This window comes from Lepidochelys olivacea (genome assembly GCF_965140295.1).
Source record: "Lepidochelys olivacea isolate rLepOli2 genome assembly, chromosome: 3".
Taxonomy (NCBI): domain Eukaryota; kingdom Metazoa; phylum Chordata; order Testudines; family Cheloniidae; genus Lepidochelys; species Lepidochelys olivacea.
The window spans coordinates 7,944,067-7,964,910 of record NC_140413.1 but is presented as its reverse complement, the minus strand read 5'-3'; the positions used below and the strand labels follow the sequence as shown (position 1 = coordinate 7,964,910).

Here is a 20,844-nt window from a genome sequence, read left to right as displayed (position 1 = left end):
TGAACTACAGTCACTGTGATGCGATATGTTGATGAATGAAGAATATTCTACCCCCGTCTCCACATTTCAGTGATAGGTTTGAGACCAGGCAGCAATATCATCCCTTGTAATTGATGAGCTCAGATGTTTTCACCCTTAATATCTATATTATTTAATTACATACATCCGAAGTTGGAACTTCCCCAGTGGGTAAAATTATCCAAAAGACAACCAGTCTGCTGGAGAGTTTTATTACCAGACCAGAAGAAGAAATGAGGGTGTTCACCCAGCAGCTGTGAAGAGGTCGGTTCCATGATAGGAAGCTATCTATGACGAAAACATCTCCCCCTTGTTTTATTGTAGCTCTGCCCTAGCAGCCATGTAGTTACAGCTGTGACATGACATGTCCAATGTAAGCTCCTATTTCCAGGGGTCAGAATAACCTAGGGGTGGGGAGGAGAAAAACACTCCACACTTTTTGAGGCTGAAATGTCTCCTGCTCATTCTCAGTCCAGAAGCTAATTTCTTTTTGTTTTTAAAAGTTTGATAACTCTGCATCAGCCAAGTCGATTCTTATCTGAACGTGTTGGTGATGGAGAGGCTTTTTAACTAGTTGAAGTTTTTAGTTCCTTTTGTTTTTCACAACACTGCAAGTGGGCAGCACAGCTGAGAATAGGTTGTGTGTCCCTGTTGAAACCATTAGAGAACATATTGCCTCTTTGCGGGGAAAAATATTTATCCTTCCTGTACTCCTTAAAAAGGCAGGTCAACTAGGAGCAAACATTTATCAGTCTCAATTGAATTGAGTGTTCCCACACACCTCTGATTTCTGCAGAGTCAGCTGGATTTAAAAGACAATGTGGGTCACCTTTGAAGTATTTCCATACTTCATTGTGCAAGCTCCTAATCGCTACAATATATTTTTCACATCTTCAATGGGAATTATGATCCAGCTTAATGTGGTGGATTTATACATGTTTCCCCTTGAAAGCGAGAGCTATAGAATTAAATTTCTTTCACTTACGTAGATATAATTCACTCCAAAAGAAAACTCCAAGAAACTTACAAGCCTCTCAAAAGAAGGATTTATAACAGATTGTCCTTCTCCGTCTTTTCCCTTAGCTGAGACAATACATGCAGTAGCATAATTGTCTTTTAAGTAGCTCCATAGTGACACAGGGGACAATGCAACTGAAACCTTGCAAAGATTTATATAGGTTTTAATCTTGCCTTCAGGGGTTTAAATGCTACCACCACAGCCCCCCAAGGTGCTTGGGCCCCACTGAACCCAGAAGTAGCAGTTCAACAGGAGCCTGAGACAGCTGGCCCATGAGGGAAGAGGAGAGAAGGCAGCTGATGTGAAAACAGGCCACACTCAGCTGAAGAGGAGTGAGCTAGGCAGAGACCAGTTGCCTGTGGAGAAACAGGCACAAATGCAGCCACTGCTAAGCAGAAAGCTTGGCGGAAAGGTCTTGGAAAAGAGAAGCGGGAACGTTAGGGGATGAAGGAGTTTGGAAAGAGAAGCGTTCATCTGAGCATGTGAGGGGACAGTTGGAAGAGAGAGCGTATAGTTTTGTTTTGTTTTTTAAAAAACAACCCTAAGGGAAACATTTCAAGGCAGGAACATGAGCCAATTTTGCAGAACTGGGAGTGGTTTTGGCTTCTAAGGTTTGGCTTGAAATGATTTTCAACAACAGATTTTTCTTTTCAAGGATTTGCATGTGATACATGTTACATTATTACAACCACTGGGGTCTGCTTGGGCTCGATTATACTGTCAGTTGCATACAACGCTTATTGCTCCCGTGGGAGTTACCAGTGCTGCCAACCCCAGGTGTTCAAAAAACAAGTCAGGACCAAAATATAATGAAGGGAAAAAAAAAGTGGGGCTCCTTTTCTTTGCCTTCTGGGTTTTCAGCCTTGGGGAGGGAGGTAACTTTTGTAGTTCTCCTCTGCAATCTTGCACTTTTTTTTAGCTTTCCTTTGCAACCAAGAGGGCTAAAAATAGAAGCTGAAAATTTTGCATAGTCACATGACTCCAGGAGCTGGAGCTTTTGTTATTTCTTAAACAATCACAAGGCTCACAATAAAACCATGAACGTCGGAAACACCGGGTTGCACTTGAACACAGCAGCCAAGGTAATGTTTAGTTCACTCAGATGCAATTGCATTGCTAACAAGTTTGGCTGCAGCTGCCCCATCAGATATTTATTTCTGAGTCTACAGTATATCTTGGACCCCAGTTTGGGCCTTATGTGTGTGGCCAAGGCGGGGTCAGAACCATTCAAAGTTGTGTAGCAAACTGCTTTTCTCCACAGAAACTTGTTAAGGTGACTTTTTTTAAAAAAAAAAAAGCTTGTTCACCCAGTTAAAATTAAAACAAATTTCCATCCTCACCCCATTCCCCCTCCACACCTGAAAAAGTTGTGGGGAGGGGAAAGGCACTATCTTATTGAGGATTAGCCACTCAGAGTTTGATCATTTTAAAAGGCAGCCTGTTTTCGAGGTTAGGCTTAGGAGCCATTGGCCATTATCTTTGAAAACTCGTGGCGAACCGGGGAAGTCCCGGATGACTGGAAAAAGGCTAATGTAGTGCCAATCCTTAAAAAAGGGAAGAAGGAGGATCCTGGGAACTACAGGCCAGTAAGCCTCACTTCAGTCCCCGGAAAAATCATGGAGCAGGTCCTCAAAGAATCAATCCTGAAGCACTTACATGAGAGGAAAGTGATCAGGAACAGTCAGCATGGATTCACCAAGGGAAGGTCATGCCTGACTAATTTAATCGCCTTCTATGATGAGATTACTGGTTCTGTGGATGAAGGGAAAGCAGTGGATGTATTGTATCTTGACTTTAGCAAAGCTTTTGACACGGTCTCCCACAGTATTCTTGTCAGCAAGTTAAGGAAGTATGGGCTGGATGAATGCACCATAAGGTGGGTAGAAAGTTGGCTAGATTGTCGGGCTCAACGGGTAGTGATCAATGGCTCCATGTCTAGTTGGCAGCCGGTGTCAAGTGGAGTGCCCCACGGGTCGGTCCTGGGGCCGGTTTTGTTCAATATCTTCATAAATGATCTGGAGGATGGTGTGGATTGCACTCTCAGCAAATTTGTGGATGATACTAAACTGGGAGGAGTGGTAGATACACTGGAGGGCAGGGATAGGATACAGAGGGACCTAGACAAATTGGAGGATTGGGCCAAAAGAAATCTGATGAGGTTCCATAAGGATAAGTGCAGGGTCCTGCACTTAGGACGGAAGAACCCAATGCACAGCTACAGACTAGGGACCGAATGGCTAGGCAGCAGTTCTGCGGAAAAGTACGTAGGGGTGACAGTGGACGAGAAGCTGGATATGAGCCAGCAGTGTGCCCTTGTTGCCAAGAAGGCCAATGGCATTTTGGGATGTATAAGTAGGGGCATAGCGAGCAGATCGAGGGACGTGATCATCCCCCTCTATTCGACATTGGTGAGGCCTCATCTGGAGTACTGTGTCCAGTTTTGGGCCCCACACTACAAGAAGGATGTGGATAAATTGGAGAGAGTCCAGCGAAGGGCAACAAAAATGATTAGGGGTCTGGAACACATGACTTATGAGGAGAGGCTGAGGGAACTGGGATTGTTTAGTCTGCAGAAGAGAAGAATGAGGGGGGATTTGATAGCTGCTTTCAACTATCTGAGAGGTAATTCCAGAGAGGATGGTTCTAGACTATTCTCAGTGGTGGAAGAGGACAAGGAGTAATGGTCTCAAGTTGCAGTGGGGGAGGTTTAGGTTGGATATTAGGAAAAACTTTTTCACTAGGAGGGTGGTGAAACACTGGAATGCATTGCCTAGGGAGGTGGTGGAATCTCCTTCCTTAGAAGTTTTTAAGGTCAGGCTTGACAAAGCCCTGGCTGGGATGATTTAATTGGGTATGGGTCCTGCTTTTGAGCAGGGGGTTGGACTAGATGACCTCCTGAGGTCCCTTCCAACCCTGATATTCTATGATTCTATGTCTAAATCTTTCTTGTGAAACCAAAATGAAAAACATAATTCTTTCAAAAACAAATTCTTCCCTCGACCTAGCTACCACCTGTCGGGGAGGTGGATTATCTACGCTGACAGGAGAACCCTGTGTTGGCATAGATAATGTCTACACTGAAGCGCTAGAGAGGCGCAGCTATGCCACTGTAGCATTTTAAGTGTAGACAGGCCCTTAGACCAGTGGTTTTCAACCTTTTTTCATACACAGATCTTTAAAAAATTTCAAATGTCACTGTCGGACCCTTTGGAAATCTTAGACATAGTCTGCAGACCCCACAGGCCGCAGACCACAGGTTTCAAACCACTGTTCTGTGGTAACAACAAACTTTCGTGGACCCCTCACACATAGTCTGTGGATCCCCAAGGGTCTGCTGACCACAGGCTGCAAACCACTGCCTTAGGCTCTGAGAGCCTGATCTGCAAGGTGCTTAGTTCCTCCTGAGAGAGACAGAGCAACTTCCATTTACTGATGGGACTTGAAGTCACCAAGAACATTCAGCACCAGATAGCATCGAGTCCTTATACGAGTTTGGAACAATTTTCTGCCAAAGTTTGTTAATGGTGCTAGTTACGTTCCCTTTCAGAACTTGCTGGTTATTGAATTTCTCCGACTTCTGAGACAATTCTGTTGCTTTTTAAACTATCTTCTAAAAAACTGGGGAGGGAGGACTTTAAAAGGATGGCAGCGCAGTAGGTATTAAATAAACATCTCATCTATATTTAAAACTGGGTTTGATCTTTACTGTTTTCATTCCATCCTCCACGTCTTGACTTGTAATTTCTTCTGTTGCTTGTGTGTGTGGTGGGTTGGATTGGGTTTTTTAAACATACTGCTTCAACTAATTTTTTGATCAATTATTAAAAACATTGCTCTCCTTTTTCATTCTCTGCTCCCAACAGAAAGTGCAGCTAGAAAGAAAGTTGAACTGGAAAGATTATTTTAAAACAAAATATTTTGAAAAGAAATCCTACAATCCCAGGACAACAACAGAAAATATCTTTAATGATGGAAGTTACAGCTTCGGCCCCCATCCTGCAATCAGACTGAAAGCCAGCAAACCTCTTTACTGGGGATCTGCCCAAGTGGATCTGATTACAGGATTGGTGGCATAATTTTAAAAAAACAAATGTATTGACCCTTCCCGTACGTTTTCCTGCATTACTGTCAGCATCAGTAATGCTGTAACAAATCCTTGGCCGCATTGGAATTTCATGACTGCCACTGCACTCGGCACCGAGAACTTCATGGCGACAAGAATGACAGGACTCAGATCTTTGTGTCCCCAAAGCACATGAGGGAAGGCAGCGTGAGAAACAAGAGCTAAAAGGAAATTTGTTACCATATGAATACCGTGCCAGCAGTGCTCGGCGCATGTTTTGCTACAGTCCTGTCAGAGAACCTACAATCTGAACGGACAACACGCAGTCAGAGGAAGTGGGGTGGGACGTAACGAAGAGGGCTGTGATTGAACAGCGAAGTTAAGCATACATCACTCACCCAGCGCCTACACTCGCACTGTGTTCACCTAAGTAGGTTGACCACGGCTCTGCATCACGTGGGGAGCTGGTGATATTGTGCCACTGTAACAGGACTGTTAGATTGGCAGGAGACAAATTTGAGTGTAGACACTGGCATATCTCAGCCGAAGCCAGCGGACTTACGTCGACCTAACTTTGTAGCGTAGACCAGACTTAATTCTGGTTGTTGGGTTAGTGTGTGGGGGCTGGGGTGCGTCAGTGTCCTGTGATATACAGATCGAAATAGATGATCTGGAGGTCCCTTCGGGCCTTGAATTCTATGACTATGTTAGTTCAAAGATTTTATTTGATGTTTTTAAATCAAAGTACTGTTATTTAAGAGAGAATCTCCATTAACAGGTAGCAGTACAGAGTCTATGGCAGCGTGGAACAGTTCCAATTCCATCCACTGGAGGATGGTAGTACACATACAATGACCAATTCATTGCGATATCAGCACTCATATAGCACTTCACAACTTCAAAGCACTACGCAATTAATAGCCGCAACGACCAAGTAGTATTATTTCCCATTTAATAATGGGAACTAAGGCACAGAGGGAAACTGACATGCCCACGGTCACACAACAAATCAGTGTGAGAATCAAAATTAGAGCTCAAGAGTTTCTGGCTCCCAACCCTGTGCTCAACCCACACCTCTCGACAGGGAGTTAGACTAGCAAATGCATGTATGTAGGAATAAAAATTTAACCAATTTCAATGTGAGCCTTTCTAGTGCTCACACCCTGCACACAGATATCCAGGAGTCTGTGCATTCATAAAAAGAGCTGTAAGAGACATTGCCTCTTGTCTAGTCTCCAGTGTAGGATTGCTTCCAGCAACAGATTACTCAATGTTATGTCTAGTCTAGTCTTAAACGACCCAAGCAATGGGGCTTCCACCACTTCCCTTGGGAGACTGGTCCACAGCCTCCTAGGACTGAGTGTTACCAAGTTTAGGCTTGAATGGGCCAAATTCAGCATTAGTGTAATTCCACTGACATCAATTACATTCAGCACAAGGGAAACGTTTTCTGGTTATTGAGCCAAACTCAGAGCTGGCACAGACTAGGGTAAGCACAGAGTTGTCCCCACTTACACGACCTCCCTCTGCAGCACTTGCAAGAACAAAGCTGCACCCTGTTTGCATCCAGATCCACTTGTGTCTCCTAGTCGGACCTGCTGAGTGAAGATAAACGTCAACTCGCCCCATGCTGCTGCAGATGACTTGATGCAACTCCCTCCCCTCCACCTCAGGCACTTGGCTGGCAAGACCGAACTATTCAGGCAATGCATGGATGTGTGTGTAGATGGCAGCTCCAAAGCACCAGATAAGCCCTATGCATTTCTAACTACAGCGTTAGAACTGGGAAGCAGCGCTAGGAGTGCAGAGCCAGGACCTGGCTGAGCCACAGGCCAGGACTCTATGCTACTGCACAGGTCACCTGCCTGCTTCTCTGTGCGGAGTGGCCTCCCCCAGGCCAATTCATCACCCACCTTTGAAAGGAGATTTGAGATGCACCTGAAACAGTCTCCCCCACTCGACCCAGCACCCGTTTCAGCCTTCAAATCCCTACTCAAAATGCACTTTTCCAGGAGCCATTCCTTCCTTATTCTCCTCTCTGATGAGCAATCCATACCCTCTTCATCTTATTTCACTCCAGCCAGGTCATCTAACGAAGCACCCCAATCATAGGAGCAGAGGAAATGCCCTGTAGATAGCCCTCTGCTCTGATCTACGCCAATAGCCTGTTTTGACAGTGGCCAGAACCAGCCGCTTCCAAGGACAGCGCAAGAAACCCTGAAGTAGCCAGCTGGGGAATAACCAGCCTGCAGGAAAAGCGCCTTCCTGACCTTCACAGTTACAGAGTTTGGCGTCTGCTCTGAAGCATAAGGGCTCAATGTCCTTTTTCCACTCCTGCCTCTGTGCCCTCTTCTGCGTAACGTCCTTTGCACGAACAACCTCCCTATCCAGCCCCACCTTCGCCTTGGCCCTTTCCTCCTCCGGTCCCTATTTCAAACATACTTCTTCCAACAAGCTGGCCCACTGTAACCCTCCCCTCAGCAGGTGGCTGACATCCCCTAACTGTTCATTAACTAGACGAGTGCTCATTGCTTTTCGCTGCCTCCTTCGTATCGTCTACCTGGACTGGAAGGGAACCATGCCTTTCTCTGTGTCTGACCATCAACAGTGCCATACAAATAGGTAACCTGCCTCTCCTACATTGCGCAGGCTCTTGTGGATAGGAGATGTCTCGGACGCTGTCTTGCTGTATGAGCGCCATGCACGTGGACGGTGCCATGTCAATGATTTCTGGAAAGGATTCCAGCCTCATAGCAGAGCGTCCTCCCTCCGGCTTCCCCTTCTGCTGGCTCCTGGGCGGGTAGCCCTGCGGGAGTGGGAGAGGCACATTCCAGTGCTCTGCGGGAGTTCAAAGCTTGGTCAGACTCCAGCTTCCGGACCTGGCCAGGTCCTGCAGTGGTGGGCATGGCACAGGAACTTCTCTAAATCTTGCCAGAGAAAGGTGCCAGCTTCTTTGCTTTATAGCATCCACTGCCCTATGATCCCAGAGTGGCACAGAACATTAACTCTGCACCAAACCCTCGCCAGCACACCCAGCCCCGAATGGAATATAACAGCTACCACCACCACCACCAGTAATCACACTTGGCACTTACACAGCCCCTTTCATCTCAGGGTCTAACTGCTTTACGGACACCCCTGTAGGGGCTGTTGTATTGGGACCTTGCAGCCAGCAGGACCTCAGCAAGTTGGTTTTAAAAAGTGAGGTGGGGAAGGAGGAGTGAAGGAAGAGCCTCTGAAAGACAGACTGCAGCTTCCTCAGAGGACAGGGAAGAAGTTTGTTCAGATGATTTTGTTTAAGACAATAAGAGACTGGAAACGAGTTTTAAAGGAAGATACTAGGTTGGACCATTTGCCCTTTAGTGAGCCCCAGTAGTCTGATGTGGTGGGAAAGATAAACAAATAAACCATGTGTTTCATGATGTAAGCTTCTGTCCTATTTTTGTTCCTGACAAAATTCCCTTTTTTCTTTTTTTAAATGTTGCTCTTTCTTGGTGCTTTCACACAGCTCTACAATTAAAAAAAAAAAACCCGTAGGTAATGTCTTGCTAATACGGCATTAGGCTTCTTCCAAATCTATCACCTCCAGACTCAGAGTTACAGGCCTATGCTGGAAGCATTATGTGCCAAGAGTACTGAGCCAGCAAGGGGGATGAGGGGAAAAGACAGAAGATTGTGCAATGACAGTGGGAGACTCGGAGTTCTGATTTTAGAAGCAGTATTATCTTCATTGAAAATAAATCAGAAGTGCCCTAATAATCCACATCCCAGCATGAGGAGTTAACATGAAAAGGAGATACAGATACCAATAAGAAGTGATGTGCAGGAGGAGGGATATCCTGAAACACCCATGTTCAAGCTAAAGGGAATTTGGGATAATTTTTCCATCCCCTCCTCTCTGGACATTGCTAAAATCATCCCTGCCAGGAAGGGCTTTTCTGCACCTCAAAAATGATTGCAAAAATCAAATTTTCCTTACTTTCCAAATGGCAAGGTTCTTTTAAAAGTAAGATTTGCCAGGGGAAGGATTCACTTGGGTTCGACTGTAACGTGACTGACTGCCATTCCCTTGCACTGAAGTGCTGTGTTATACCATCAACACGCTAACTGGACCAAAACCAGGGCTTGGTGAAGGGGTTGCAATCCTGAAGTTTCCCAAACTCCAGGTATTCGCTTTGACCCAAGCTTAATTTGACCCAGCATGACGGGTGGCTGTTGTTTTTTAAAAACAGAAACAAATTCCAAACTGCGCCCCCATTCAGAATTGGGGGAGGAGGAGACAAGAGTCTTACACTGCCTTATCTTTAAACACCAGAGAGCCCCGATCTGAGAAGTATGTAGCTGCTTGAGCTTGCTTTAAAAATACATAATGATATGAGAGTACCGCAGCAAACTCTGCAGACTTTCCCTCACAGCTATGGTGGTACCATAGTAGGGTGACCAGACGTCCCGATTTTATAGGGACAGTCCCGATATTTGGGGCTTTTTCTTATATAGGTGCCAATTACCAACCGTCCCCCCCGTCCCGATTTTTCACATTTGCTCTCTGGTCACCCTGTACCATACCCACTCCTAGAGTGCCCTGCACTGTTGATATATTGGGAACTAGCTCCTGTCAAAAAGAAAAGGAGGACTTGTGGCACCTTACAGACTAACCCATTTATTTGAGCATAAGCTTTCGTGAGCTACAGCTCACTTCATCTGAATGCATATTGTGGAAAGTACAGAAGATCTTTTTATACACACAAAGCATGAAAAAAATGGGTGTTTACCACTACAAAAGGTTTTCTCTCCCCCCCACCCCACTCTCCCGCTGGTAATAGCTTATCTAAAGTGATCACTCTCCTTACAATGTAATGTAATGTACTCAACATAGCTCCTGTCAGTGTTTGGCTTTTCCCATTGCTGACACACACACACACACAGAGCAAGAAAGTTCTCTACGGGACCCGCCGGGCCAGCCACACCAATGTAAAAGGGAGTGGCGGGAGGGGAATAAGGAGGCTGCCCGGCAGATCTGGGAGCGGGGGGCCGGGCAGACAGACGGAAGCTGGGCTTCAGAGCGGCAGGGTCCCCCGCGCTCCCCGGGGGGCGTGAGACTCCAGGCCCGGGGGGCGTGAGACTCCAGGCCCGGGGGGCGGCTGCCCCCGCGTGCTTCGCTTTCCCCGGCGCCGGCTGGCAGCCTCTCGCTCCGCGCCGGCCCAAAGAAACCCGGCCAGCGAACAAGGCGGAGCGGAGCGACAGCGAGCCCGGAGCAGAGCGGCTTCGGGCGGGACGTTTCCCTGCCTCTGGGGCTCGCGCGTGGCTTTTTTTTTTTTTTGGGAGGGGGGGGTTTAACAAGACAAAAAAACAAAACAAAACATGACCCCCCCCCGCCGCCGGCCGCGCTCCCGTCCTCGGAACGACTCGGCGTGGCAGCCGCCGCCCGCAGTCCCGCACACGCCGGGGGCCGGCTTCCCATCCCGCCCGTGCCCACCGCAGGGCACCGGGACACACGCCTGGGGGGGGGGAGGGAGAAGAGTGCGCCCTGGCACGGACCCACACGCGCGTGCAACAAGCCCTAGCTCTTTACACCCGTGCGCCCTCCCCTGCGGCCACACACGAGCCAGCCGCCCGCCTCCCGCTCCGTGCGAAGCGGCCAGGGCTCCCCACCCCAGAGCCTCCGGCGGCAGGACAACCCCAACCGCGGCTCAGCCTGCCGCACCGGCCGACGCGCGCCCCCCATTCCTCCTCTCCCACCCCTCCGGCAGCCGCTGGGAGAGGGGAGCCATGTCCGGACAACCCCAGCCTCGCAAGCACGCGAGGCGAGCCCGCCTCCAGCCCTTACCTGCCGGCGGCGGGGAGCAGGGCCGCCAAGCGTGCAGGGCGCTGCAGGCGCCGGGGAGGCTGGTGGGCCGGCGGAGAAGGCTCGCGCCGCTTTCCCCGCCCGCCGGCCGCCCCCCGGCTCTCAGCTCCCTGGCGGCGGCGGCATTGTGCAACGATCCCCGGGCGCGGAGCCGGAGCCAGCGGCAGCCACCCGGCCCATGGTGCATTGTGGGAGGCCGCTGCGAACCAGCGAGGGGAAGGCGACTCCTGGCGGAGATGCGGGGCGGGTGGGGAAAGGCCGCGTTGCCCGGGGTCGGGTTGAAGCAAGGGGGGGGCGTCCTGGCGGCGCTTCAGAGAGGGACACGTTTATTTGGGCCTAAGCTTTCGTGGGCTAAAAGCCCCTCGTTGTTTTTGCTGATACAGACTCGCGCGGCCACCCCTCTGGAAGAAGGAGGCTGAGGACTGTGGGCGCTGGGGAGGGGACATCGAATGGGCCCTTAGCCTGAGAGGGGGACCCCCCCCCCCCACCGTGTGATCTATGCAGAACAGCCTCCATGATCAGACCCGCCTGGTGAAGGCAGAGGCCACCCCCTGTGAGCTTTAGAGTCAGTGGCTGTTTCCAGGCCTGGGTGTGTCACACCATTGTAGGTGCTGGGGGTTGGGGTGAGAGGCTCTGGAGGAACCACATTCAGGGCGAAGGAGGCCCACCTGAGGCAAGATACGCGGCCCCCACAGGGTGACCGTGTTTCCTTAAATTGAAAACGGGACACCGGGTACGTGACCGCGGCAGGCGTCTCAGGGTCAGCCCCGTGCTGCCTGGTGTCAAAGCTCGCCTGAGCCCCACCTCTCAGAGCTGGCCCAAGCCCTGCCAGGCGAGGCCGTCAGCCTGAACCAACGTCACAGATGTCATGACTTTTTTGGCAAAACTGGACATTGGTCCCACTGGCTCTTGTCCAAATTTTTCTCCACGCTAAATGGGATAGCAAATGGGACAAAGGCCCATTTTTGCCCCCCAAAAAAGTTGTGATGTCCAGGACCAAGCTTAAAAAGGGGACTGTCCCAGCCAAAACGAGACATATGGGCACCCCAGGTCAAACCGGGGAAAGACATAGTCTGGACTAAAAGAAAAGGAGTACTTGTGGCACCTTAGAGACTAACCAATTTATTTGAGCATAAGCTTTCGTGAGCTACAGCTCACTTCATCAGATGCATACTGTGGAAAGTGTAGAAGATCTTTTTATACACACAAAGCATGAAAAAATACCTCCCCCCACCCGGTAATAGCTTATCTAAAGTGATCACTCTCCTTACAATGTGTATGATAATCAAGTTGGGCCATTTCCAGCACAAATCCAGGTTTTCTCACCCCCCCCCCCACAAACACACACAAACCCACTCTCCTTCCAACCTTCCACACAAACTTCCTCGTGGCTGGACTTTACTAAAACTAGACAAGCCATTTACAACACACACTTTGCTTCTCTACAAAAGAAAAAGGACACTAAACTTTCTAAACTACTACATGCCACAAGGGGCCACAGCAATGGTTCCCTCAACCCACCCAGCAATATTGTTAACCTATCCAACTATACTCTCAGCCCAGCCGAAGCAGCTGTCCTATCTCGGTGCCTCTCCTTCTGCCCCTCTACCCCCACAAACATGATACAGTTCTGTGATGACCTAGAATCCTATTTTCGACGTCTCCGACTCAAGGAATATTTCCAACATACCTCTGAACAACATACTAATCCACAGAGACCTCCCTATCAACACTACAAAAAGAAGGATTCTAGGTGGACTCCTCCTGAAGGTCGAAACAGCAGACTGGACTTCTACATAGAGTGCTTCCGCCGACGTGCATAGGCTGAAACTGTGGAAAAGCAGCATCACTCGCCCCATAACTTCAGCTGTGCAGAACACAATGCCATCCACAGCCTCAGAAACAACTCTGACATCATAATCAAAAAGGCTGACAAAGGAGGTGCTGTTGTCATCATGAATAGGTCAGAATATGAACAAGAGGCTGCTCGGCAGCTCTCCAACAACACTTTCTACAAGCCATTACCCTCTGATCCCACTGAGAGTTACCAAAAGAAACTACAGCATTTTCTCAAGAAACTCCCTGAAAAAGCACAAGATCAAATCCGCACAGACACACCCCTGGAACCCCGACCTGGGATATTCTCTCTACTACCCAAGATCCATAAACCTGGAAATCCTGGGCACCCCATCATCTCAGGCATTGGCACCCTGACAGCAGGATTGTCTGGCTATGTAGACTCCCTCCTCAGGCCCTACGCTACTAGCACTCCCAGCTACCTTTGAGACACCACTGACTTCCTGAGGAAACTACAATCCATCGGTGATCTTCCTGATAACACCATCCTGGCCACTATGCATGTAGAAGCCCTCTACACCAACATTCCACACAAAGATGGACTACAAGCCGTCAAGAACACTATCCCCGATAATGTCACGGCTAACCTGGTGGCTGAACTTTGTGACTTTGTCCTTACCCATAACTATTTTACATTTGGGGACAATGTATACCTTCAAATCAGCGGCACTGCTATGGGTACCCGCATGGCCCCACAGTATGCCAACATTTTTATGGCTGACTTAGAACAACGCTTCCTCAGCTCTCGTCCCCTAACGCCCCTACTCTACTTGCGCTATATTGATGACATCTTCATCATCTGGGCCCATGGAAAAGAAGCCCTTGAGGAATTCCACCATGATTTCAACAATTTCCATCCCACCATCAACCTCAGCCTGGTCCAGTCCACACAAGAGATCCACTTCCTGGACACTACAGTGCTAATAAACGATGGTCACATAAACACCACCCTATACCGGAAACCCACTGACCGCTATTCCTACCTACATGCCTCCAGCTTTCACCCTGACCACACCACACGATCCATCGTCTACAGCCAAGCTCTGCGATACAACCGCATTTGCTCCAACCCCTCAGACAGAGACAAACACCTACAAGATCTCTATCAAGCATTCTTACAACTACAATACCCACCTGCGGAAGTGAAGAAACAGATTGATAGAGCCAGAAGGTTCCCAGAAGTCACCTACTACAGGACAGGCCTAACAAAGAAAATAACAGAACGCCACTAGCTGTCTCCTTCAGCCCCCAACTAAAACCCCTCCAATGCATTATTAAGGATCTACAACCTATCCTGAAGGATGACCCAACACTCTCACAAATCTTGGGAGACAGGCCAGTCCTTGCCTACAGACAGCCCCGCAACCTGAAGCAAATACTCACCAGCAACCACATACCACACAACAGAACCACTAACCCAGGAACCTATCCTTGCAACAACGCCCGTTGCCAACTGTGCCCACACATCTATTCAGGGGACACCATCACAGGGCCTAATCACATCAGCCACACTATCAGAGGCTCGTTCACCTGCACATCCACCAATGTGATATATGCCATCATGTGCCAGCAATGCCCCTCTGCCATGTACATTGGTCAAACTGGACAGTCTCTACGTAAAAGAATAAATGGACACAAATCAGATGTCAAGAATTATAACATTCATAAACCAGTCGGAGAACACTTCAATCTCTCTGGTCACACGATTACAGACATGAAAGTTGCGATATTACAACAAAAAAACTTCAAATCCAGACTCCAGCGAGAAACTGTTGAATTGGAATTCATTTGCAAATTGGATACAATTAACTTAGGCTTGAATAGAGACTGGGAGTGGCTAAGTCATTATGCAAGGTAACCTATTTCCCCTTGTTTTTTCCTCCCCCCCCGCCCCCCCCCCCCCCAGACGTTCTTGTTAACCCTGGATTTGTGCTGGAAATGGCCCACCTTGCTTATCATACACATTGTAAGGAGAGTGGTCACTTTAGATAAGCTATTACCAGCAGGAGAGTGGGGTGGGGGGAGGTATTTTTTCATGCTTTGTGTGTATAAAAAGATCTTCTACACTTTCCACAGTATGCATCCGATGAAGTGAGCTGTAGCTCACGAAAGCTCATGCTCAAATAAATTGGTTAGTCTCTAAGGTGCCACAAGTACTTCTTTTCTTTTTGCGAATACAGACTAACACGGCTGTTACTCTGAAGTCTGGACTAACTATGTTTATTTGTATTCCAGTAGCCCTTAAAAGCCCCAATCAAGACTGGCACGCCCTTGTTGCAGACCCCATATGTACACACAGTAAGAGACAGTTCCTGCCCTGAAGAGTTTATACGTCTAAATGGGCTAGATGGACAAAGGAAGTAAGTGTTGGTATTAGAACTGTTGGGAATTTTATGTTGGAATAGTTTTCTGATGGAGAATGCACTTTTTGCAGCAATGGGATTTTCTGCAGGAAAATTTAGATTTTCTGTCAGGAAAAGCAAAATGAAGCTCCCCAGCTGCTCACCTGGAAAGCTCTTGTTAATTTCATTATCTTCTGCCTGCAAGGTTAACGTGAAAGTGACAAGAGCCTTCTGGGCAGGCAGGAAGCTGAAAAATTCTGTTCCCCTTCTCCTGAAATGGATTTTTTCTGGAAATCCCTTCCTGCAAAAAAAATTCAAATTTTTGACCTTTCACCCCAATTCAAGATGAAAAAATACGTCAAACATGCCAGATTCTTCACACAAGGAGATTTCTATTTCCCAGCCAGCTATAATCATCATCCCCATTTCACAGGTGAGGAACTGAGGCCCAGAGGAATTAAGTGATTTGCCTAAAATCATCTGAAGAAGAGTTAGGAATTGAAGCCCACCCCCACCACACACACATCTCAGATCAATCCCTCACCCCAAGGCCATCCTTCCACTTGCAGGTTCATTCTGATTGACAGGCTTTTGTTTTTAAATCTCCAACACCAACAAAGACTCCGACTCTCAAAGAAACCAGGATGAAAAAGAGATGCAAACTTTCAGGTTTCTGCAACTAAAGCTAGGTACTCTCCTTCACAGACAGCCAAACGCTGCTGAGCTCCTAGCTAGAGAAAGTCAGTTGCAAGGTCCTTTCACAAGTAGAGTCTCTCCATTTGTCTTACAGTTGGCACTGCTAAGTCATTAGCATCTTGGATGAAAAGCTTGGCGATCCACTTCTTTCCCTTCTGTGGATCATCAGGAGAATAATCCCACAGCTGGGCCAAAAATTCCCTCAGATATTGACTTGTGAGCTCCCAGTTGTTTCTGGCCAGCTCTCAGACCCTCCACTGAAATCTGATACAAGAGGAAAATACTCCAGGTTTTCTCTTTGCACTCAGATGGAGTTTTCTGATGAACTCTTCTGCCCTGATGTGCATAGGCAGAACACAGTTATTCCGCCCCTGCAGAGAAGAGTCCAGCTATCATAGATGTCAGCAAGGTCAGTTGAGCTTGCCACCCAGCACCAATTGCTGAAAGGCAAGGGTGAATTGCTGAGGACTCAGGAAAACCTGCTCTTCTGCTCTTCATTTGAAGAGTTGAGTTAGCACTTTTGCCTTGCTGCAGTGTGAAAGTGCTGGTTAAGGGAACCTCGCTTGTCACACAGCAAGGCAAGAAGTTCAGAATGCATAGGACCGACAGCCTTTCATGAAGTTCACGGCTTCATTAAGGACATGACGAAGCTTTTTCAGACATTTCTAGAGCAGTCGGAGCTTGGCGGTGTGTCAGAGAGAGAGAGTAGCTGCGATGCTTTGGATCTCTATGAAGTTCTATGCTATTTTTACCTGGCACTGCCTGGGCACCATCTATGCAGACTGCAATGTCTTGTTCCCAGCTGAGCTTGGAAAATTTTGACTGCTTCCATTCAGCATCCTACTGTGAATACTGGCACAGCCTTGCAAAGTGGCAAGTCTACTAGAGCGAAACACACCCACAGATGCTAGGTGCCGAGAAGCAATTTCCCTGAATTTGAAAGCACTGGGTCTCAGACATCCACAGCCCTGCCCTTGACATGGCCTGAAACAGTGTTATTGACACAGGCATGTTTTCAATTTGGTAGCTGCTTTATGCTTACTGTGATGGGGCAAGGCCAGATGGCTATAGAAAAGTAGTGGGAGATAGACATATTAGCTCCAGGCTAAACAAATCCCTGGTTCCAGGATAAGGGAAATGGCAGCTGCTCCAGGTCAATTAAGACACCCGGGGCCAATTAAGAACTTTCCAGAAGGCAGGGAGAACGCTAGGTTGATTGGGACACCTGAAGCCAATCAGGGGCTGGCTGAAACTAGTTAAAAGCCCCCCAGTTAGTCAGGTGCGTGTGGATGTCAGGAGCTGTGGGAGGAAGTGTGCTGTTGGAGAGACTGAGCAGTACACACCATATCAGGCACAAGGAAGGAGACCCTGAGGTAAGGGTGAAGTGGAGCTTGAGGAAGTGGGGGCTGCTTTGGGGAAGTAGCCCAGGGAATTGTGTCATGTTTCTAAAAAGTCAGCTACCATAGCTGATACTATTAGGGTCCCTGGGCTGGAGCCCAGAGTAGAGGGTGGGCCCGGGCTTCCCCCTTTGACCCCCGATTAATCACTTAGACTGGGAGACAACAGAGACTGTGCAAGGGAGGATAGCTTCTCCTCACCTCCCTTGCTGGCTTATGATGAAAATGGCTCAGTAGACTGTGACTCTTGTCTCTGGAGAGAGAAGGGTTACATGGAGGGTCACAGTGAGCCTCTAAGGCTAGCAAAATCTGCCAGGAAACACAGGACTCACAGAGAGAAGGACAGAGCTTTGTCACATTACTTAAAGGTCAATGCTGCTTTCAGCCTTCACATTTAGAAGGTATGCTCCCCAGGGCATGAGCCATGCTTGCTCAGCAATTGCCCAATGCGAAGTGTTGTAGGAGCAGCAGTGATCTGTATGCTATGTATGATCTGTATGCTCAAAAGGTCTGTTACACTTCCCCCCCCCCCTTTTGTCTCCTCTCCCTCTTTGAATACCTGTGAAGTGGCTTTCCCCCTCCCCCTCCCTCCTGGAATGCTTGTGGGATGAATGGGGTGGTTGAACAGCTGGAAGATCAGAAGAGCTCCCAGGTAGACAAGGTGTCTGGAACTCTAATTAGGCAACGATCACACACCCAATGCATGGACACTGCCCAAGGTGGAGTGTGACCAACCAGACACGGCCAAGTCATCTCTAGTCGCAGACCATGAGGAGCAGGTCCTTAAAAGGGGAAGGGGCCATATGCTCAGGAGTGCACTCACAAGCTTGTACCTCCTGTGAAGGCCCTTTGCCCGGACCCCCTGGCCAGTGGTTTGCTGCATTGCATTTCATCGTGCTGTGGGAAGACTTACCTTCATACACTTACCCTGAAGAATCCTGACATCTCCAGTGCTGTGCCTGTTCTGGGAGCGTGAGTATGTGAGTGTGACACACACACCCCCACACACACTCCCCCAACGCTTTTCTTTTGAGCTTAGCTATCAGAATAATAAACGTGCTGCTTTCTGCCAAACTCTGGTAGGTCATTAGTCCTCCCTAAGATTACTAGCTGGCCCAATTTCAGGTAACACCAAGAATGCTGATGGCAGACTCAATAATAGTCACAATCCTGGCTCTTTTCAGATGCTCTAGAGAGTAGTCCCAGTAAATTCTAAAAGTTAATTTCATTCCCTTATTGGTAAGATACATTCAGCATCCTTTCACCAGTCCTTGACCTTGGATGCCTATATGGTTTTCCAGTTTATCCCTCATCTGTCCGATGTTGTGAGCTATGTAGAAACATGCCCTGATGCTTATCCATACCTAACAATGGAATTAGTTTATTACCGTGCCTTGGCAATCCAGCAAGGTAGCAAGCTGAAGCTGTGTAGTAGTGCACAGGGTTAGTGCTTGGATGGAAGACCACCAGCCAAACCTAGCAAAGGTCCAGCAAGCAGTGTGCTATGCTTCCTGAAGCAGCATGCCAATAGGGCCGTAGTGCTTTCATTCAGAATCACTCTGCAAGCCAAGTTAGCGTTCATTAAAGAGTCTGCCGCACTTTTTGCAAGAGGAAAGGGTTACCACATGTGGTGTCCTGGTCAAATTCCAATTGGGGTAACTATATTCTACCTATCCAAAACTCCTCCTGTAGTTTCAACTGGATGCAGTATTTTCCTCAACTATTCAGCTGCGTAGTGGTGTAAAACTGCTGCAGTGTTCCACCCCAGAGATGGTGGGTCCCTACAGTGTGGCAAAAATAGACTCGCCTGATCCTGGGGGTTTCTGAGCATGCTCAACTCCCACTGAAGTCAACAGGATTTGCAGGATTTGCTCAGCATCTCTCAGGATCTGGCCCTGAGGTCAGGATGCAGAGGAAGACCCACAGAAGCAGTCCATGTCATATGGCTGTGTGTTTTCTGCCAGGAGAGAGACTACATTGAAAGGCAGACATTCCATGGAAGATGAAAAGATAAAGGTAAGAATATAAACTGGGTTACTGTCAAGGTTCCTCCCCCACTCTGAACTCTAGGGTACAGATGTGGGGACCTGCATGAAAAACCTCCTAAGCTTATCTTTACCAGCTTAGGTCAAAACTTCCCCAAGGTACAAAATATTACACCCGTTATCCTTGGACTGGCCGCTACCACCACCAAACTAATACTGGTTACTGGGGAAGAGCTGTTTGGACGCATCCTTCCCCCCAAAATACTTCCCAAAACCTTGCACCCCACTTCCTGGACAAGGTTTGGTAAAAAGCCTCACCAATTTGCCTAGGTGACTACAGACCCAGACCCTTGGATCTTAAGAACAATGAACAATCCTCCCAACACTTGCACCCCCCCTTTCCTGGGAAATGTTGGATAAAAAGCCTCACCAATTTGCATAGGTGACCACAGACCCAAACCCTTGGATCTGAGAACAATGAAAAAGCATTCAGTGTTTTACAAGAAGACTTTTAATAAAAAATAGAAGTAAATAGAAATAAAGAAATCCCCCCTGTAAAATCAGGATGGTAGAGATCTTACAGGGTAATTAGATTCAAAAACATAGAGAACCCCTCTAGGCAAAACCTTAAGTTACAAAAAAGATACACAGACCGAAATAGTTATTCTATTCAGCACAATTCTTTTCTCGGCCATTTAAAGAAATCATAATCTAACACATACCTAGCTAGATTACTTACTAAAAGTTCTAAGACTCCATTCCTGTTCTGTCCCTGGCCAAGACGACTACAGACAGACACAGACCCTTTGTTTCTCTCCCTCCTCCCAGCTTTTGAAAGTATCTTGTCTCCTCATTGGTCATTTTGGTCAGGTGCCAGCGAGGTTACCTTTAGCTTCTTAACCCTTTACAGGTGAGAGGAGCTTTCCCCTGGCCAGGAGGGATTCCTGGTCTGTCCCTGGCAAGCGCAGCATACAGACAGACACAGACCCTTTGTTTCTCTCCCTCCTCCCAGCTTTTGAAAGTATCTTGTCTCCTCATTGGTCATTTTGGTCAGGTGCCAGCGAGGTTACCTTTAGCTTCTTAACCCTTTACAGGTGAGAGGAGCTTTCCCCTGGCCAGGAGGGATTTCAAAGGGGTTTACCCTTCCCTTTATATTTATGACACGCCCCCCAAATCTCAGCTAGGGTGAAACACTGGCTGGGATTTCTTCCTGGAGCTCTAGGAAAACAGAGTTAATAAGACACATGCATCTCTAAATATACTACCAAGTACATAAAGACTAACAATATTTTCCACATCTCAAGGACGATTTTAACCAGTTGATTCTGGGAAACTTTCACGGGAGAGTGCATCAGCCACTTTGTTAGAAGCTCCTGAGATGTGTTGGATGTCGAAATCAAAATCTTGGAGAGCTAAACTCCACCGAAGAAGTTTTTTGTTAGTTTCTTTGACGGTGTGAAGCCACTTTAGTGCAGCATGGTCGGTTTGCAGGTGGAAACGCCGTCCCCAAACATATGGGCGTAGCTTTTCCAGAGCGTAGACAATGGCATAACATTCTTTTTCAGTGACTGACCAGTTGCTTTCCCTCTCAGACAGTTTTTTGCTGAGAAACACTACAGGGTG

The 20,844-nt window shown here is 47.9% G+C and overlaps 1 protein-coding gene across 2 annotated transcripts in view; it reads right to left on the bottom strand.

Moving 5' to 3' along the window:
• EXTL3 (exostosin like glycosyltransferase 3) overlaps positions 1 to 11,096 on the bottom strand; it is a 221,365-nt gene extending 210,269 nt beyond the window's left edge. For both annotated transcript variants that reach the window (XM_084624263.1, XM_084624265.1), the window contains exon 1: positions 10,927 to 11,096. The gene's annotated coding sequence lies outside the window, so the exon portion shown is untranslated. The remainder of the gene's footprint in view (positions 1 to 10,926) is intronic.
• Between the last annotated feature and the right edge of the window lie 9,748 nt (positions 11,097 to 20,844).